We start from the raw sequence: 19,989 nt of genomic DNA on the forward strand, positions 1-19,989 counted from the left end.
TGGCGGAGATGCCGGTGTCGGGGTGAACCTGCTTCATCACTTTGTAGATGTCGATGGAGTAACTCTCCTTCCTCGACTTTCGGCGCTTCTTACTGCCCTTCGGTGGGGTTTTCTTGATTACGTTGTTGGCGGTAACTTTACTTTCCATCAGGCATTGTGTCGTTCAGTCCGGCGCAGATTTGAGGAAACTCTGCTCCGAGCCCGCATTATATGGGCAGCACCAATATCTTCCCACAGCCCTATGCTAATGAGGGGTGAGTGAAGGAAATGAATGTGATTGGTTCATTGGCCGCCATATCAATATCCATTCTTCTATATTTCTATGATTGAATGTTTAAAGAGACCAATCAGATTTGTTGCTCGCCACAATCACAAATTCTTGAATGATGTCATCAAGACTGATCATAATATGGTAGAATTCTTTAATAAGATGAAGAGTGACACAGTTAATTCAGAGACTAAGGACCTGAACTTAAAGAAAGGTAACTTCGATGATATGAGACGTGAATTGGCTAGAATAGACTGGCGAGTGATACTTAAAGGGTTGACGGTGGATAGGCAATGGCAAACATTTAAAGATCACATGGATGAACTTCAACAATTGTACATCCCTGTCTGGACTAAAAATAAAACGGGGAAGGTGGCTCCACCGTGGCTATCAAGGGAAATTAAGGATAGCGTTAAATCCAAGCAAGAGACAGATAAATTGGCCAGAAAAAACAGTAAACCTGAGGATTGGGAGAATTTTGTAATACAGCAGAGGAAGACAAAGGGCTTAATTTGGAGGGGGGAAATAGATTATGAGAGGTAGTTTGCTGTGAACATAAAAACTGACTGCAAAAGCTTCTATAGCTATGTGAAGAGAAAAAAGATTAGTGAAAACAAACGTAGTCCCTTGCAGTCGGATTCAGGTGAATTTATAATGGGGAACAAAGAAATGGCGGACCAGTTCAACAAATACTTTGGTTCTGTCTTCACGAAGGAAGACACAAATAACCTTCTGGAAATACTAGGGAACCGAGGGTCTCGTGAAAAGGAGGAACTGAAGGGAATCATTATTAGGTGGGAAATTGGGTTAGGGAAATTGATGGGATTGAAGGCCAATAAATCCCTGGGGCCTGATAGTCTGCATCCCAGAATACTTAAGGAAGTGGCCCTAGAAATAGTGGATGCATTGATGATCATTTTCCAACAGTCTATCGACCCTGGGTTGGTTCCTATGGACTGGAGGGTAGCTAGTGTGACACCACTTTTTAAGAAAGGAGGGAGAGAGAAAATGGATAATTATAGACCGGTTAGCCTGACATCAGCAGTGGGGAAAATGTTGGAATCAATTATTAAAGACAAAATAGCAGCACATTTGGAAAGGAGTGATGGGATCGGTCCAAGTCAGCATGATTTATGAAAGGGAAATCCTGCTTGACAAATCTTTTGGAATTTTTTGAGGATATAACTGGTAGAGTGGACAAGGGAGAACCAGTGGATGTGGTGTAGTTGGACTTTCAAAAGGCTTTTCACAAGGTCCCACAAAGAGATTGGTGTGCAAAATTAAATCACATGGTATTGGGGGTAATGTACTGATGGGATAGAAAACTGTTTGGCAGACAGGAAGCAGAGAGTCGGGATAAACGGGTCCTTTTCAGAATAGCAGGCAGTGACTAGTGGGATGCCGCAGGGCTCAGTGCTGGGACCCCAGCTATTTACAATATACATTAATGATTTGGATGAGGTAATTGAGTGTAATATCTCCAAGTTTGCAGGTGACACCAAGCTGGGTAGCGGTGTGAGCTGTGACTAGGACGCTAAAAGGCTGCAGGGTGACTTGGACAGGTTAGTTGAGTGTGCAAACGCGTGGCAGATGCAGTATAATATGGATAAATGTGAGGTTATCCACTTTGGTGGCAAAAACACGAGGGCAGAATATTATCTGAATGGCGGCAGATTAGGAAAAGGGGTGGTGCAGCGAGACCTGGATGTCATGGTACATCAGTCATTGAAAGTTGTCATGCAGGTTCAGCAGGCGGTGAAGAAGGCAAATGGTATGTAGGCCTTCATAGCTAGGGGATTTAAATATAGGAGCAGGGGGGTCTTACTGCAGTTGTACAGGGCCTTAGTGAGGCCTCACCTGGAATATTGTGTTCAGTTTTGGTCTCCTAATCTGAGGAAAGACTTTCTTGCTATTGAGGGAGTGCAGCGAGGGTTCACCAGTCTGATTCCCGGGATGGCAGGACTGACATATGAGCAGAGACTGGATCGACTGGGCCTATATTCACTGGACTTTAGAGGGATGAGAGGGGATCTCATAGAAACATATAGAATTCTGACGGGATTGGATAGGTTAGATGCAGGAAGAATGTTCCCGATGTTGTGGAAGTCCAGAACCAGGGGACATGGTCTAAAGATAAGGGGTAAGCCATTTAGGAGAAACTTCTTCACTCAGAGAGTTGTTAACCTGCGGAATTCCCTCCCGTAGAGAGTTGTTGATGCCAGTTCATTGGATATATTCAAGAGGGAGTTAGATATGGCCCTTATGGCTAAAGGGATGAAGAGGTATGGAGAGAAAGCAGGAAAGGGGTACTGAAGTGAATGATCAGCCATGATCTTATTGAATGATTGCGCAGGCTCGAAGGGCCGAATGGCCTACTCCTGCACCTATTTTCTGCGTTTCTATGTTAGTTACAACCCCTCCTGATTTATACTCTGTTCTTTGTGTTTCTATTCTGTTCTCAGGCAAAAATCTTACGAGGAAGGTTCATTAATTTTTAGTATATATATATATATGCAATAATCTGAACAGCAAACTCGCTGCTCTGTTTGTGGATCTACATTATTACATGTTCAACAGACATTGACTGGTTTATAACTGAGATCGACTGAGGATCACCTGGTCAGAAAACTCCCAGCTTATCAACCGTAGGGATTTAATATTAAGCAGAGAAATAGAGACTTGGATTTATATTGCGCCTTTCACGACCATCGGACTTCTGAATGTGCTTCGCAGCCAATTAAGTACTTTTTGAAATGTAGACATTTTAATAATGTAGGAAAGGCAGCAGCCATTTTGCGCACAGCAAGCTCCCACAAACAGCAATGTGATAATGACCAGATAAGCTGTTGTGTTATGTTGATCGAGGGATAAGTATTTGCCAGGACACTGGGGATAACTGACCTGCTCTTCTTTAAAATAGTGGCCATGGGATCTATTACATCCACCTGAAAGAGCTGAAGGGGCCTCGGTTTAATGTCTCTTCCTATAGATGGCACCTCCAACAATGCAGCTTACCCGCATCACTGCACTGGTGTGACAGCCTAGACTTTGTGCTCAAGTCCCTGGATTTGGACTTGAACCCACAACCTTCTAACTCAGAAGCGAGTGTGCTACCCACTGAAGCACAGGTGATAAGATTGTGATCAATAGATCAGTTTCTTCAGACAGTACGCAGCCCTTTCACATAATAAAAATATAGGAACATAGACATTTACAGCACAGAATGAGGCCATTTCCGTCCATCATGTCCGCACCGGCCGACAAAAAGCTGCACGGCCCTTGGTCAGCAGCCCTAAAGGTTACATTTAAACCTTTGAACAATGACAGAAAGGCAAAGAGCACCCAGCCCAACCAGTCCACCTCAAACAACTGCGACACACCTTATACTGAAACATTCTACATTCGACCCCAACCAGAGCCATGTGATCTCCTGGGAGAGGCAAAAACTGATAAAAACCCAGGCCAATTTAGGGAGAAAAAATCTGGGAAAATTCCTCTCCGACCTATCCAGGTGATCGAAATGAGTCCAGGAGATCACCCTGGTCATATTCTATTCCCTGCAGTACTTACCATTATATCTGCACCGTCCAACAAAAGGTCATCCAGTCTAATCCCAGTTACCAGCTCTAGGTCTGTAACCGTGCAGGTTATGGCACTTTAAGTGCCCATCCAACCATCTCTTAAAAGTGGTGAGGGTTTCTGCATCCACCACTCTAGCAGGCTGCGAGTTCCAGATCCCCACAACCCTCTGTGTAAAGAACCCCCCCCCCCCCTCAAATCTCTTCTAAACCTTCCACCAACTCACACTAAAACTATGCCCCCCTCATAATAGACCCCTTCACCAATGGAAATAGACCCTTACTATCCACTATGTCCAGGCCCCTCAATATTTTGTACACCTCAATGAGGTTTCCTCTCAACCTCCTCTGTTCCAATGAGAATAAACCCAGCCTATCCAATCTGTTCTCATAACTAAGATTCTCCATTCCAGGCAGCATCCTAGAAAATCTCCTCTGCTCCCTCTCTAGTGCAATCATGTCCTTCCGATAATACGGCGACCAGAACTGCACGCAGTACTCCAGCTGTGGCCTAACTAAAGTATTATACAACTTAACCATAACCTCCCTGCTATTATATTCTATGCCTCGGCCAATAAAGGCAACCATTACGTGTGCCTTCTTAATCACCTTATACCTGGCCTGCTACTTTCAGGGATCTATAGACAAGCACTCCAAGATCCCTTTGTCATCCACACTATTAAGTGGACTACCGCTTAATGTGTATACCCATTCCGTATTAGCCCTCTCAAAGTCCATCACCTCACACTTCTCTGAATTAAATTCCATTTGCCACTGCTCTGCCCATCTGACCAGTAGATTGACATCCTCCTGCAGCCCATGACTTTCCTCTTCATTATCAACCACAGCCAATTTTAGTGTCGTCAGCAAACTTCTTAATCATACTCCCTATACTCAAATCCAAATTGTTAATATATAACCACAAAAAGCAAGGATCCCAGTTCTGAGCCCTGCAGAATCACACTGGAAACATCCTTCCAGTCACAAAAACATCCATCAATCATTACCCTTTGCTTCCTACCTCCAAGCCAATTTTGGATCCAACTTGCCACTTTGCCCTGTATCCCATGGGCTTTAATGTTTATAACGAGTCTACCATTTGGAACTTTATCAAAAGCCTAACTAAAGTCCTTATACACTACATCGTACGCACTACCCTCATCGACCCTCTTGGTTACCTCCTCAAATAATTGAATCATGTTAGTCAAACACGAAGTTCCCTTAAAAAATCCGGGCTGACTGTCCCCAATTAATCCTTGCCTTTCTAAATGCAGATTTATCCTGTCTTTCAGGGTTTTTTCAATAATTTTCCCACCACTCAGATTAGCCTGACAGGTCTGTAATTACTCAGCCTATCCCTTTCTCTCTTCTTAAACAAGGGTACTACATTGTGGGTGGCTCTGAAAAGAACCCACGTGTTGTTAGATTAAATCTTGTCCCCTTTACTTGCTCTTGCTGGGCCCAGCATTGGAATTCTTTGTCAGAAGCACCACATGGATTTTTGGCTGTTCAGCCATGATCATATTGAACTGTGGAGCAGAATTCCCAGAAGGCAGTCGAAAAGGTGCCACATAAGAGGTTACGGCACAAGATAAAAGTCACGGGGTTGGGGGTAAAATATATTAGCATGGCTGGAGGATTGACTAACTAACAGAAAACAGAGAGTCGGGATAAATAGATCATTTTCTGGTAGGCAAACTAACTAGTGGGGTGCCGCACAGATCGGTGGTGGGGCCTCAAGTATTTACAATCTATATTAATGACTTGGATCAAGGGACTGAGTGTAATGTAGCCAAGTTTGCTGATGATACAAAGATGGGTGCAGAAGCAACTTGTGAGGAGGACACAAGAAATCTGCAAAGGGATAAGTGAGTGGGCAAATTTTTGGCAGATGAGTATAATGTGGGAAAATGTGAGGTTATCCACTGTGGCAGAAAAAATAGTAAAGCAAATTATTATTTAAATGAAGCCAAATTGCAAAACGCTGCAGTACAAAGGGACCTGGGGGGCTTTGAGCATGAAACACAACAAGTTAGTGTGCAGGTACAGCAAGTAATCAGGAAAGCAAATGGAACGTTGGCCTTTATTGCAAGGGGGGTAGAGTATAAAAGCAGAGAAGTCCTGCTACAACTGTACAGGGTATTAGTAGGCCACACCTGGAGTACTGCATACAGTTTTGGTCTCCATTTTTAAAGCAGGACATAGTTGCATTGGAGGCAGTTCAGAAGAGAAGGTTCACTCAGTTTATTCCAGAGATGAGGGGTTTGATTTATGAAGATAAGTTGAGTAGATTGGGCCTGTACTCATTGGAGTTCAGCAGGATGAGAGGGAATCTTATCGAAACATATAAGATAGAGAGGCGTCTCAACAAGCTTGATGCAGAGAGGATATTTCAACTCATTGGGGAATCTAGAACTAGGGGGCATAGTCTCAGAATAAGGACTGCCCATTTAAAACTGAGATGAGGAGGAATTTCTTCTCTGAGGTTCGTACATCTGTGGAATTCTCTGCCCCAGATGCTGTGGAAGCTGATTCATTGAATATATTTAAGGCGGAGATAGACAAAATTTTTAAGCGATAAGGAAATAAAGGGATATGGGGAGCGGGCAGGGAAGTGGAGCTGAGTCCATGAACAGATCATCCATGATCGTATAGAATGGCAGCGCAGGTGCGAGGAGCCAAATGGCCTACTGCTGCTCCTATTTCTTATGTTCTTATGTTCTAGGCTTCGATCTGATAAAGTGCCACACAAGGGGCTGCTCTATCAAAAATTTTCAAGAAGTCTGGAAAGGGAAGGGTGAGGGGGGGGGGTGGTGGTCTGGCACAGGGGAGGGTGAGGGGGGGTCTGGGTCAGGAAAGGTGAGGGGGGCGTCTGGGACAGGAGCGGGTGAGGGGGGTCTGTGTCAGTCTGGGACAGGGGAGGGTGAGGGGGGTCTGCGTCAGTCTGGGACAGGGGAGGGTGAGGGGGGTCTGGGTCAGTTTGGGACATGGGAGGGTGAGGGGGTCTGGGTCAGTCTGGGACAGGGGAGGGTGAGGGGGGCTCTGGGTCAGTCTGGGACAGGGGAGGGTGAGGGGGAGTCTGGGTCAGTCTGGTACGGGGAGGGTGAGGGGGGGTCAGTCTGGGTCAGCGGAGGGTGAGGAAGCTCTGGGTCAGTCTGGGAGCAGGACAATTGAGGGAGGTGTTGCCTGCTCCAGTTCTGTACAGTGCTCAGTTAGTGGGGCACATTTCCTGAGTGTGTCCTTTGTATTTCTGCACCCAGCCAGAATCAGCATCTTCGGGGAAGGAGAACTCCCTACAGCTCACAGTCAGAGTGGAGCTAACATGTGGGATCTGGGGGAGCAGAATGATCGCTCCCCCTCTGTGGATGCCCAGTGTTCCAGGTCTGTGGGCCAAAGCTGGGGGGACTTCTCCAGGGTCTGTGAGATCCCACGTGGTCTCTGTGGCTTCCCAGGCTGCAGCGCAGAATGTGGTGATTCGGCATCAATCTGACTCGGGATTCATAACCAGAATGTTTGGAGGAGTTTCCTTTCTGTCTGTGGACGCTCCAGCAGTGACTCCCCCAGAGACAGGGCAGTTGGTGCATTCCCAATAGTGTGCAGTATGTTTCGTGTCTGACCCTGAGCTGCCCCAGGGAGGGGACATTGTGTGATGTCTCTGTGGGGTGCAGTATGTTCAGTGTCTGACCCTGAGCTCCCACAGGGAGGAGGCAGTGTGTGATGTCCCTGTGGGGTGCAGTATGTTCAGTTTCTGACCCTGAGCTGCCCCAGGGAGGGGGCAGTGTGTGATGTCCCTGTGGGGTGCAGTGTCTGAACCTGAGCTTCCCCAGGGAGGGGCAGTCTGTGATATCCCTGTGGGGTACAGTATGTTCGGTGTCTGACCCTGAGCTGCCCCAGGGAGGGGGCAGTGTGTGATGTCCCTGTGGGGTGCAGTATGTTCAGTGTCTGACCCTGAGCTGCCCCAGGGAGGGGGCAGTGTGTGATGTCCCTGTGGGGTGCAGTATGTTCAGTGTCTGACCCTGAGCTGCCCCAGGGAGGGGGCAGTGTGTGATGTCTCTGTGGGGGTGCAGTATGTTCAGTGTTGACCCGGATCTGCCTTCATTTTTTTGATTTATTTTTTTTTTAATTTAAATTTTTCGTAGCCAATCTTTCCAATTCTTTGTCAGATCACAAACGCCAGAGGTCACCTTCATTCCTCCTGCTCCAGGAGCAGTCACGCTCCAATCAGTCTGAATTAATTTGAGGGACAGCGTCATCTACTGGACACCGGCGGTATTTCAGGGCACATCATGTCTTGCTCCATCCCCGAGAAATCCAAAATCAACCTGCAGCTTTAATTCATTTTATTGCCAATTGTTTAACAAACTTTAGCTCCATTTGTTGCAGCTGTCAGTATTTGAAAACCCTTCTGATATTTTGTATCAGTCTTAAAGGTAGAAGATACTAAAGACATCCCAATAATAGATAACCATGGGGCTATAGGGAAGGGGGAACTTTAAACTATCACTGACACTAAAGAAAAAGTAAGCGGTAAAATAATGGGACTAATGGTGGACAAATCCCCTGGACCAAAGGTGGAGAAGTCCCCTGGAACTGATGGCCTGCATCCTACGGTCATAAAAGAAGTGGCTGCAGAGATAGTGGATGCATTGGTTGAAATCTCCCAAAACTCCCTGGATTGTGGAGAGGTCCCAGCGGTTTGGAAAACCACAAATTTAACACCGCTATTTAAAAAAGGAGGGAGACAGAAAACAGGAAACTATAGACTAGTTAGCCTAACATCTGCTTTTGGGACAAAGCTGGAGTCCATTGTTAAGGAAACAGTAGCAGGACATTTGGAAAAGCATAATACAGACAAGTAGAGTCAGCATGGTTTTAGGAAAGGGAAATCATGTTTGACAAATTTGCTGGAGTTCTTTGAGGATGTAATGAGCAGGGTGGCTAAGGGGGAACCAGTGGAGGTGGTGTATTTGGATTTCCAGAAGGCGTTCAATAAGGTGCCATATAAAAGGTTACTGCTCAAGATTAAAGTTCATGGGTTTGGGTTTAATATATTAGCATGGATAGAGGGTGGGCTAACTAACAGAAGACAGATAAATGGGTCATTTTCCGGTTGGCAAACGCTGACTAGTGGGGTATCGCAGGGATCGGCCTTAACTATTTACAATCTATATTAATGACTTGGATGAAGGATCTGAGTGTAATGTAGCCAAGTTTTCTGATAATACAAAGATGGATGGAAAGCAAATTAGAGGAGGACAAAAACATCTGCAAATAGATGTAGACAGGCTAAGTGAGTGGGTTAATATTTGGCAGATTGAGTATAATGTGGGAAAGTGTGAGGTTATCCACTTTGGCAGGAAAAATAAAAATACAATTTATTATTTAAATGGAGAGCTATTACAAAATGCTGCAGTACAGAGGGACCTGGTTGTCCTTGTATGTAAAACACAAAAAGTTATCATGCAGATAAAGCAAGCAATTATGAAGCTAATAGAAATGTTGGACTTTATTGCAAGGGGGATGGAGTATAAAAGCAGGGAAGTCCTGCTGCAACTGTACAGGGTATTGGTCAGACCACACCTGGACTACTGCATACAGTTTTGATCTCCTTATTTCGGAGGGATATACTTGCATTGGAGACAGTTCAGAGAAGCTTCACTAGTTTGATTCCTGAGATAAAAGGGTTGACTTATGGGGATAGGTTGAGCAGGTTGGTCCTATACTCATTGGAGTTTAGAAGAATGAGAGGTGATCTTATTGAAACATATGATACTGAGGGGACTCGACAAGGTGGATGCCAGAGAGGATGTTTCCACTTGTAAGGAATCTAGAACTAAGGAGCATAGTTCAAGAATATGGGATTTAGAACTGAGGTGAGGAGAAATTTCTACTCTCAGAGGGTCGTAAATCGGTGGAATTCTCCGCCCAGAGAGCTGTGGAGGCTGGGTCACTGAATATATTTAAGGTGGGGATAGACAGATTTTTGAACGATAATGGAGTGAAGGGTTATGGGGAGTGGGCAGCAAAGTGATCTTATTAAATGGTTTAGCAGGTTCGAGTGGCCAATGGCCTACTCCTGTTCCTTTTTCTTATGTTTTTTAAAGAGTGAATTAGAGATGCAATCACAATCAGTGTTATTTTTTATCTGACCATTTTCCCGTTGATTAATTTGTCAAATATCCAGAATATTAAACTCCAGCCCAGTTATAGGGGGAATCAATATCAGCAGAAAGAAAGCCCAACAGTCAGAATGGACTCGATTCAGTCTGGGACAACAGCAGAACCCAAACCCTGCAGTCACTTGTGAACTCGCTGGTGCCTCAGCAGGTGGGATGAAGAAGTGAATCCCTTCCCACACTCAGAGCAGATGAATGGCCTCTCCCCACTGTGAACTCACTGGTGTTTCAGCAGGTTGGATGACTGAGTGAATCCCTTCCCACACTCAGAGCAGATGAACAGCTTCTCCCCAGTGTGAACTCGCTGGTGTGTCAGCAGGTGGGATGAGGTAGTGAATCCCTTCCCACAATCGGAGCAAGTGAATGGCCTCTCCCCAGTGTGAACTCACTGGTGTGTCAGCAGGCTAGATGACAGAGTGAATCCCTTCCCACACTCAGAGCAGGTGAATGGCCTCTCACCAGTGTGAACTCGCTGGTGTTTCAGCAGGTTGGATGACTGAGTGAATCCCTTCCCACAGTCAGAGCAGGTGAACGGCCTCTCCCCAGTGTGAACTCGCTGGTGTGTCAGCAGGCTGGATGAGGTAGTGAATCCCTTCCCACAGTCAAAGCAGGTGAACGGCCTCTCCCGGGTGTGAACTCGCTGGTGTGTCAGCAGGTGGGATGACACAGTGAACCCTTTCCCACAGTCGGAGCAGGTGAACAGCCCCTCCCCAGTGTGACCTCGCTGGTGAGTTGCAAGATGGGATGAGGTAGTGAATTCCTTCCCACACTCGGAGCAGGTGAACGGCCTCTCCCCAGTGTGAACTCGCTGGTATATCAGCAGGGTGGATGACTGAGTGAATCCCTTCCCACACTCGGAGCAGGTGAATGGCCTCTCCCCAGTATGAACTCGCTGATGTATCAGCAGGGTGGATGACTGAGTGAATCCCTTCCCACACTCAGAGCAGGTGAATGGCCTCTCCCCAGAGTGAACTCACTGGTGTGTCAGCAGGCTAGATGACAGAGTGAATCCCTTCCCACACTCGGAGCAGGTGAATGGCCTCTCCCCAGTGTGAACTTGCTGGTGCCTCAGCAGGTGGGATGACCGAGTGAATCCCTTCCCACACTCAGAGCAGGTGAATGGCCTCTCCCCAGTGTGAACTCGCTGGTGTGTCAGCAGGCTGGATGACTGAGTGAATCCCTTCCCACAGTCGGAGCAGGTGAATGGCCTCGCCCCAGTGTGAACTCGCTGGTGTTTCAGCAGGTGGGATGAACGAGTGAATCCCTTCCCACATTTAGAGCAGGTGAATGTTCTCTCCCCAGTGTGAGTGCGCCAATGAACTTCCAGCTCAGACGGGTAATTGAATCTCTTCCCATAGTCCCCACATTCCCACGGTTTCTCCATGGTGCGGGTGTCCTTGTGTCTCTCCAGGTGGGATGATCAGTTGAAGCCTCGTTCACACACACAACACGTGTACGGTTTCTTCCCGCTGTCAATCGTGCAATATTTTTTAAGGCTGTGAATCTGGTTAAAGCTCTTTCCACAATCAGTGCACTGGAACACTCTCACTCGGGTGTGTGTGTCTCGGTGCTTTTCCAGTCACACTGATGTTTGAAATCTGTTCCCACAGACAGAACAGACAAACATTTCTCCTTCCACATTCAAAGGCCGATGATATTCAGGCCCTGATGAATCGAGTGATTCAGTCAGATCTTGACGAATGTTTGATTTGATTTTCTCGTCTGCAAATCCTGCCCTTCGAATACTCTGCAAAAAGAGTTTACAAAAATCATTACTGCAAGTAAAGGACATTAATTCACAACCGACAATTTTAGATTGTATGGAACATTCTTTCCTCTCTTGTTCCTCCAAAGTTGTAAATCCCCGCCCCATACACACTTCCCCGTCACTGTCCTAAAATTCAAACACATCGCACGTCTGAAGGCAGCTTGTCCTCCGCTCCCAATTATCATCACCAACTCTGGCTGGGTTCAGTTCTACACTCACTGGTTCCCCTCCCCTGAAGGTATGGATTCTGGCTGGGTTCAATTCTACACTCACTGGTTACCCTCCCCTGAAGATGCTGACTCTGGCTGGGTTCAGTTCTACACTCATTGGTTTCCCTCCCCTGAAGGTACGGATTCTGGCTGAGTTCAGTTCTACACTCACTGACTTCCCTCCCTGTCGCTCAATCCCAGAGGATGCTGACTCTGGCTAGGGGCAGTTAACATAAGATAATAAATAGGAGCAGGAGTAGGTTATTTGACCCCTCGGTCCTGCTCCCCCATTCAATAAGATCATGGCTGATCTCATCATGGGCTCAGCTCCACTTCCCTGCCCACTCCCCATACCCCTTTACTCCATTATCACTCAAAAATCTGTCTATCTCTGCCTTAAATGTTTTCTGGGACCGTGCAGGAGTTAATATTGGACAGAAACAGTCCGAGATTAGTTTAATTGCAGAAAAACACTCGGTCACTGAGAGTAATACCAAAGTGGATAATCAAACAGCTATAGGGAGGGAGGAACTTAATACAATCACTATCACTAATGAAGTAGTACTCGGTAAAATAATGGGACGGAAGGCAGGCAAGCCCCTTGGACCTGAGGGTCTTAAGAGAAGTAGCTGCAGAGATAGTGGATGCATTGGTTGTAATCTACCAAAATTCATTGGATTCTGGGGCGGTCCCAGCAGATTGGAAAACCGCAAATGTAACGTCTCTATTTAAAAAAAGGAGGCAAACAAAAAGCAGGAAACTATAGACCAGTTAGTCTAACATCTGTCGTTGGGAAAATGCTGGAGTCCAATATTAAGGTAGCAGTAGCGGGACATTTAGCAAAGCATGATTCAATCAAGCAGAGTCAGCATGGCTTTATGAAAGGGAAATCATGTTTGACAAATTTGCTGGAGTTCTTTGAGGATGTAATGAGCAGGGTGATAAGGGGAACTGGTGGATGTGGTGTATTTGGATTTCCAGAATGCATTTGATAAGGTGCCACATAAGAGGTTACTGCACAAGATAAAAGCTCATGGGGTTTAGGGCAGTATATTAACATAGATAAAGGATTGGTTAACTAACAGAAAACAGAGAGTCGCGATAAATGTGTTTTTTTCCGGTTGGCAAATGGTGACTAATGAGGTGCCATAGATATCGGTCCTGGGTCCTCAACTATTTACAATCTATATTAATGACTTGAATGAAAGGACCAAGTTTAATGTAGCCAAGTCTGCTGATGATAAAAAGATGGGTGGGAAAGCAAATTGAGGACACAAAAAATCTGCAAAGGGATATAGACAGGCTAAATGAGTGGGCAAAAATTTGTCAGATGTAGTATAATGTGGGAAAATGTGAGGTTATCCACTTTGGCAGAAATAATAGAAAAGCAAATTTTAATTTAAATGGAGAAAAATTGCAAAGTGCTACAGGACAGTGAGACCTGAGGGTGTTTGCATGAAACACAAAGTTAATATGCAGGTACAACAAATAATCAGGAAGGCAAATGGAATGTTGGCCTTTATTGCAAGGGTGATAGAATATAAAAGCAGAGAAGTCCTGCTACAACTGTACAGGATATTGGTGACACCACACCTGGAGCACTGCATACTGTTTTGGTCTCCATATTTAAGGAAGGATATACTTGCATTGGAGGCAGTTCTGAGTTTGATTCCGGAGATGAGGGGGTTGTTTTATGAGGATAGGTTGAGCCGATACACGTTGGAATTCAGAAGAATGAGATGTAATTTTATTGAAATATATGATCGACAAAGTGGATGCAGAGAGGATATTTCCACTCGTAGGGTAAACTAAAACCAGGGTTCATAGTCTCAGAATAAGGGGTCGCCCATTTAAAACTGAGAGGAGGAGAAATTTCTTCGCTCAGAGGGTTGTAAATGTATGGAATTCTCTGCCTCAGAGAGCGGTGGAGGCTGGGACATTGAATAAATTGAAGACAGAGATAGACATTTTCTATCTAAGGTGTTTTGGGGAGTGGGCAGGGAAGTGGAGATGAGTCCCTGATCAGATCAGCCATGATCTTATTGAATGGCGGAGCAGGCTCCAGGGGCCAAATGTCCTACTCCTGCTCATATTTCTTATGTTATAAGGAGATAATAACCCTGGGACTGTTAACGTGGATTGCAAACCTGGGACTGTACATGGGGATTCTAACCCTGGGAGTGAACAGCTCTGGGGTTTTCCTGTTACAATTGTCTGGGACGTAAACCGTAAGCTTAGCACTGAGCAGCGCCTTTAGGAGAGATGCTGAGAAATCCGAGATGTTAAGAGTGACAATAAAATAATTAAGTTGTCGCTTTACCCAGGCGGCCCGGTTGGAAACAGACACTGACGTAGCTCACCTTGCTCCTGCACCAAGATGGCCGCGCATGCGCTTTGCTGCTCATTGAATCAAGATGGCGGAGCGCTGACCTTGACTTCCTGTATAAAGATGGCCGCAGTTACCCTGGGCCTGTGACCGAGAGAAAGCCCCAAGGTTGCAGCCGCCGGTATTCCGATTATTATTCCGTACTTCCGGCGGGCACTAGTTGTTTATGATGCCTCCGCGGTTACCCGCAGGTCCATTACTCCCCTCCGCCCCGCTGAAAACGGGCTCTTTCGCGCAGCACATGTTCATCGTGTCCGCTCCGCCATTACACGCGCCGCGCATGGTCCAAACACAGCCAGGTCCCGCGCCTGCGCACTGGGCCGCTGTTGTCTGGGTTCGGCACATTCTCCCCGCCGGGAATGCTGGGTAAATGCACTGCCATTGAAAGGCCAATGGTGAATTGAAGAGGATTTACTGGGATTGAAAGACTGCATTAGAGGGAGCAGCGTGCGGCGACGCAGTCCCGGCCTGCAAGACCATCAGTAGGCCTGGGCCATCAGAGGGAGCAGTGTGCGGCGGCATACGAGGGCGACGGCTGCGAAATCACGTCGCTCATTGCAGTGCGGGCAGGCACAGCAGGAGGGGCAAAGGAGCAAGAGTTTGTCGAAGGAAGTGACCGGGGCCCAGGAGAGGCGTGAGTTTGGGACCTAAAAGGGTCGAGGGTCCAGGGGCAGCACGGGCCAGCCCACACTGCTATATGTGTGCGCGCTCGGTCCGTGCAGCAGAGCTGGTCTCCAGTCGTCTTGGTTAATCCTTGCCACTGGACCAAGACCTAGCTCTGTCAAGCCCATGTGCTGGCTGGTGTGCAACGGCCACCACATGTTAAAAAAAATCCACACACAGGCATCTTCCACCCTTCAGGATGTAATTCGGGATCTGGAATATTAGGTCCTTCATTGAAACACCTGTGAACTTATTCCTTTTTGGCGTGGAAACAAGTCATCCTCGCTTTGAGGGACTGCCTATGATGAAGATTCTGATTGCAATGGGCACTGAACCATGTTCATTCTAGCAATTAGACCTTGTTTCTGCTGCTCTACATAATCCCTATACCTGAGCTGGAGATTAAGGTTCTGTATAAATAGTGAATACATCAGCTTGTTTCAAACACCGTGTGTCGAATATTTGATTTCTCCATAATAAGAGGAGACTAATTAATGTTTCCTTCCCTTCCATTTTGGGTCTTTTCTTACTCTAGATTATTTCACTTCTGACGCAGTTCATCTTTTACCACATCAAATCCCAAGCTTGTTTCGTTTGAGTATACGGCTTGTGGGTGTCATGGACTGAACTGGTGTATCTCATTTTACACTCATTTGACGTTCCTTTCAACCAGCCCTTGAAAGAACTATTTTGCTTAAGACTGGAAATCTGTTATTTTCTGTATTGTTTAACGATTTTTGAATGCAGTTAGTAGAACTCCACACATATTGCATGTGATCGCCTTTGAAATGTTCTGATCTTTGTAATTTCCTTTGCTAATTTTGATGGGTTAGTTGATTATAATTACTTGTTACTAACATACCTTGCAGTATTACTTACATCAAAATAATTGTTTAAATACTTCCTTTATCAGGTTTTTAGCTCTTCCACTCATCTCTGTATGCTCTTGTGGGGGAATCTAGAACAAAGTGGCATAGTCTGAGAATAAGGGGTCACCCATTTAAATTGGAAATTAGGAGGAATTTCTTCTGAGGGCCATGAATCTTTGAAATTCTCTATTCCAGAGAGCAGTGGAGGCTGGGTCATTGAATATATTTAAGTTAGAGATAGACTGATTTTTGAAAGGTAGGGAAGTCAAGGGTTGTGGGGAGAGAGCAGGGAAGTGGAATTGAGGCCAAGATCAGATCAGCCATGATCTTGTTGAATGGCGGAGCGGACTCAAGGGGCCTATTTCTGCTCCTATTTCTTAAGTTCTTGGCCTTGGTTAGGGGCTGCATTTAGATGTAGGTTTAGGGGTTAGTGGGTGTGGTTTGTGGTTATTTGTTAGGATTGGGATTAGTGATTGGGATAGTCAATAGCATATTTGGCTTAGGATATAGTGATTAACTTAGAAAGCACTTTTGAAAATAAAAATGTCACTGGACGTGCCCTTTTCCATTTCATGTTTTTAACCTCTCACAGGCGAGTCACAAAACAGCCTCACAATGTGTTCATTCAAGGAATCTTCTTTCCTGCGCAAGCCTCATTTCCTCCCTTCTTTCACACCTCTACATTTCTCACAGAAAAATAAATTAGTGACATTAGATTTGGGGATTTTGGGACAAGAACAGACAGATAAAGTTGTTGTGTTGGTTACATCTCATCATCAACCTGCCTGAAAAGGGTCTTCTGACAATAATCTGTCACCAGGCCCCACCAGTCGCCATGTGATTCCAGCATCATCTCTTCATTCATTACGCACCCTTCGCCCTAACTAGAGCTGCTTTCACCTGCCCACTCCCCATACTGAGGCTCTCTAATTCATGAGCACAGCATAAACACCGGCACGGACTGGTTCATCTGAATGGCTGAGCCCGCTCCCCCGCCCTGACCAAGATGGCGGCCGCTGAGTACACTCCCCCCTCGTCCTGACCAAGATGGCTGCCGCTGAGTACACTCCCCCCTCCACCCTGACCAAGATGGTGGCCGCTGAGGCCGCTCCCCCGGGCGCTCACTGAGCGGGCCTGGAACTGGGGGGCAAACACAGGGCCTGTGTGCTGTGATTCGGGGCCTGGGGCCGAGCCCGGGTGTGTGTGAAGCGGATGGTGCGGAGTGTTGTCTCTCGGGCCTGGGCCCGCACTCAGGCTCTGTCAAGCCCGTGTCCCCCCGGGATTTATTAACCCAGGGAACTATTTGTTCTGCACTTTTCTGACTGACAGGCGACAAGCCCCACCCCAGAGAGCTGTGGAAGCTGGGTCAGTGAATAAATTTAAGACAGACATAGACAGTTTCTTAACCGATAAGGGGTTATGGGGAGGGGGCAGGGAAATGGACCTGAGTCACTGATCGAATCAACCATGATCGTATTAAATGACGGAGCAGGCTCGAGGGGCCGTATGGCCTACTCCTGCTCCTATTTCTTATGTTCTTTATGTCAAGTCCCCCCAGCCCCGCCTCCCCGACTGAATCATTCCATGCAGGTGTTGCCAAGCAGGACTGGGGAGGCATGCTCTTGGACTGGGGTAAGGCACTTTGGCTGGGGGAGGCATGCTCTTGGACTGAGGTAAGGCACTTTGGCTGGGGGAGGCATGTACTGGGACTGGGGTAAGGCACTTTGGCTGAGGGAGGCATGCTCTTGGACTGAGGTAAGGCACTTTGGCTGGGGGAGGCATGCACTGGGATTGGGGTAAGGCACTTCGGCTGGGGGAGGGATGGACTGGGGTAAAGCACTTCGGCTGGTGGAGGCATGCACTGGGACTGAGGTATGGCAGTTCGGCTCGGGGAGGAATGCACTGGGGCTAGGATAAGGCACTTTGGCTGGCCTTTGCTGACTTCTGGGGCGCTCTGTGCTGTTTTGCTTCAAGAAGTCAAAGTGGATCAAGTTACAATTTGCAAAGTCAGTGCAACCTTGGGATGGGCTGTTCCAGTTGCACATTTCAGTGAAACTTCAGGGTGTGTCTTATACTCCAAGGAGACCAATCATCGACAAACAGTGGAGCATGGTGGCCATTTTTTCAGCACAAATAAATGCGTCCTTTATTAACCCGCTCCCTCGCACTGCTCATCTCTCATCCCCTGCCTCACCCACCTCGCATGCTCAACTCACACTGCCCAGCTGAATGATGGCAGCTCCCAGCCAATAGGAAGAGCGGGGGCAGGGCTGGAGGACCGGCAGGCGGTTGGTCATCCAACCAATCAGAGTGTGCGAAGGGCGAGTCTTGCACGGATCTGCCTTATTGGCTGAAACTCTGCCCCACTGTTAAAGCTGGTTTCTCTCAAACTGCAGGAGGTTACTGGACCTTTCTGTTGTGGCTTTAAACAGATAGAACCTTGTGGGGTGGAGCAAACATTGCAGCATTTGGTAGTGACAGGGATCCATTCAGGACAGACAGCAGGTATTATTTCAGGAAATAACACAGTGTAGTTGTTTCTGTTTAAACAGATGAAACCCTATTGTGGAACAACCACGCTTCTCATGTCCTGGTCAACCATGTGTGCAACAAGTGTCGTCATCTGGAGGAGCTCGAGCTCCGGGTTTCGGAGCACCTTTCAGACGATCGTCAACTCACAGCATAAGAGTGTGCAGGCAGAGAGGGAATGGGTGACTGCCAGAAAGACATGGAGGGCCAGGCAGGTAGGGCAGGAGACCTCGAGTGCATCTCATTGTCTATACTGGTGGTTCCTCAGGGAGAATAGCCAGAGCCAAGTCCAAGGCATCATGGGTGGGTCAATTGTACGGAGGAGGGCGGAGGAGGATTGGGCGGGGGGAGATGGTGCAAGGTCAGGAAGGCAATATTGAAAGGAGTTTCAACAGTTACGGGACCAGACAGGCCTTTCTGCAGCCGCTGACATAACTCCAGGAAGGTAGGTTGTCTTCCTGGTGCCAGGGTCAAGGATGTCATTGAGAGGCTGCAGGACATTCTGAGGGGCGAGTGTGAACAGCCAGATTCCTGAGGGGGTAGGACTGTACAAGCTGGATAAGTTCATGGATTCATGAAGGGGAAATCATGTTTAACTAATTTACTGGAATTCTTTGAGGCTATAATGAGCATGGTGGATAGAGGTGTACCGATGGATGTGGTGTATTTAGATTTCTAAAAGGCATTCGATAAGGTGCCACACAAAAGGTTACTGCAGAAGATAAAGGTACGCGGAGTCAGAGGAAATGCATTAGCATGGAGAGAATTGGCTGGCGAACAGAAAGCAGGAAGTCGGGATAAATGGGTCCTTTTCGTGTTGGAAATCGGTGGTTAGTGGTGTGCCACAGGGATCAGTGCTGGGACCACAACTGTTTACAATATATGTAGATGACCTGGAAGAGGGGACAGAGTGTAGTGTAACAAAATTTGCAGATGACACTAATATTAGTGGGAAAGCGGGTTGTGTAGAGGACACAGAGAGGCTGCAAAGAGATTTGGATAGGTTAAGCGAATGGGCTAAGGTTTGGCAGATGGAATACAATGTCGGAAAGTGTAAAGTCATCCACCTTGGGGGAAAAAAAACAGTAAAAGGGAATATTATTTGAATGGGGAGAAATTACAACATGCTGAGGTGCAGAGGGACCTGGGGGTCCTTTTGCATGAAACTCTTTTTGGAGTTTATCTGCAAAACATAAAGCATTAATCGGTGCCACCCGACCTGGATGACACACCAGACATTTACAAAGCCCCTTTTTTTTCATTTTTGTGGGTTTTTTTTGTGTTTTTCTTTTTGTTTGTTTTTTTTTTGGGCACTAAAATCACATTTTTTACTCCAGTGTCCCCTATAAAAGGGGAGGGGGACACTAAAAGCACCGGCAATTAAAACAAATTAAACTTTAAAACGTAAAATCAAATTAAAATTTGGTTGCCGGGCATGATGATGCACTCCAGTCCCTCCGGTGTCCACCTCACGCGGAAGGCCGCGAGCGTACCGGTGGACACCGCGTGCTCCATCTCCAAGGACACCCTGGACCAGATGTAA

At 46.8% G+C, this 19,989-nt stretch overlaps 1 pseudogene; it reads right to left on the reverse strand.

Annotated features, from left to right (window-relative positions):
* Nucleotides 1-9,195: 9,195 nt before the first annotated feature.
* LOC139256195 (zinc finger protein 432-like) lies at nt 9,196-14,653 on the reverse strand (annotated as a pseudogene).
* Nucleotides 14,654-19,989: the final 5,336 nt, after the last annotated feature.

Source organism: Pristiophorus japonicus, unplaced genomic scaffold (genome assembly GCF_044704955.1).
Source record: "Pristiophorus japonicus isolate sPriJap1 unplaced genomic scaffold, sPriJap1.hap1 HAP1_SCAFFOLD_691, whole genome shotgun sequence".
NCBI classification, from domain to species: Eukaryota; Metazoa; Chordata; class Chondrichthyes; family Pristiophoridae; genus Pristiophorus; species Pristiophorus japonicus.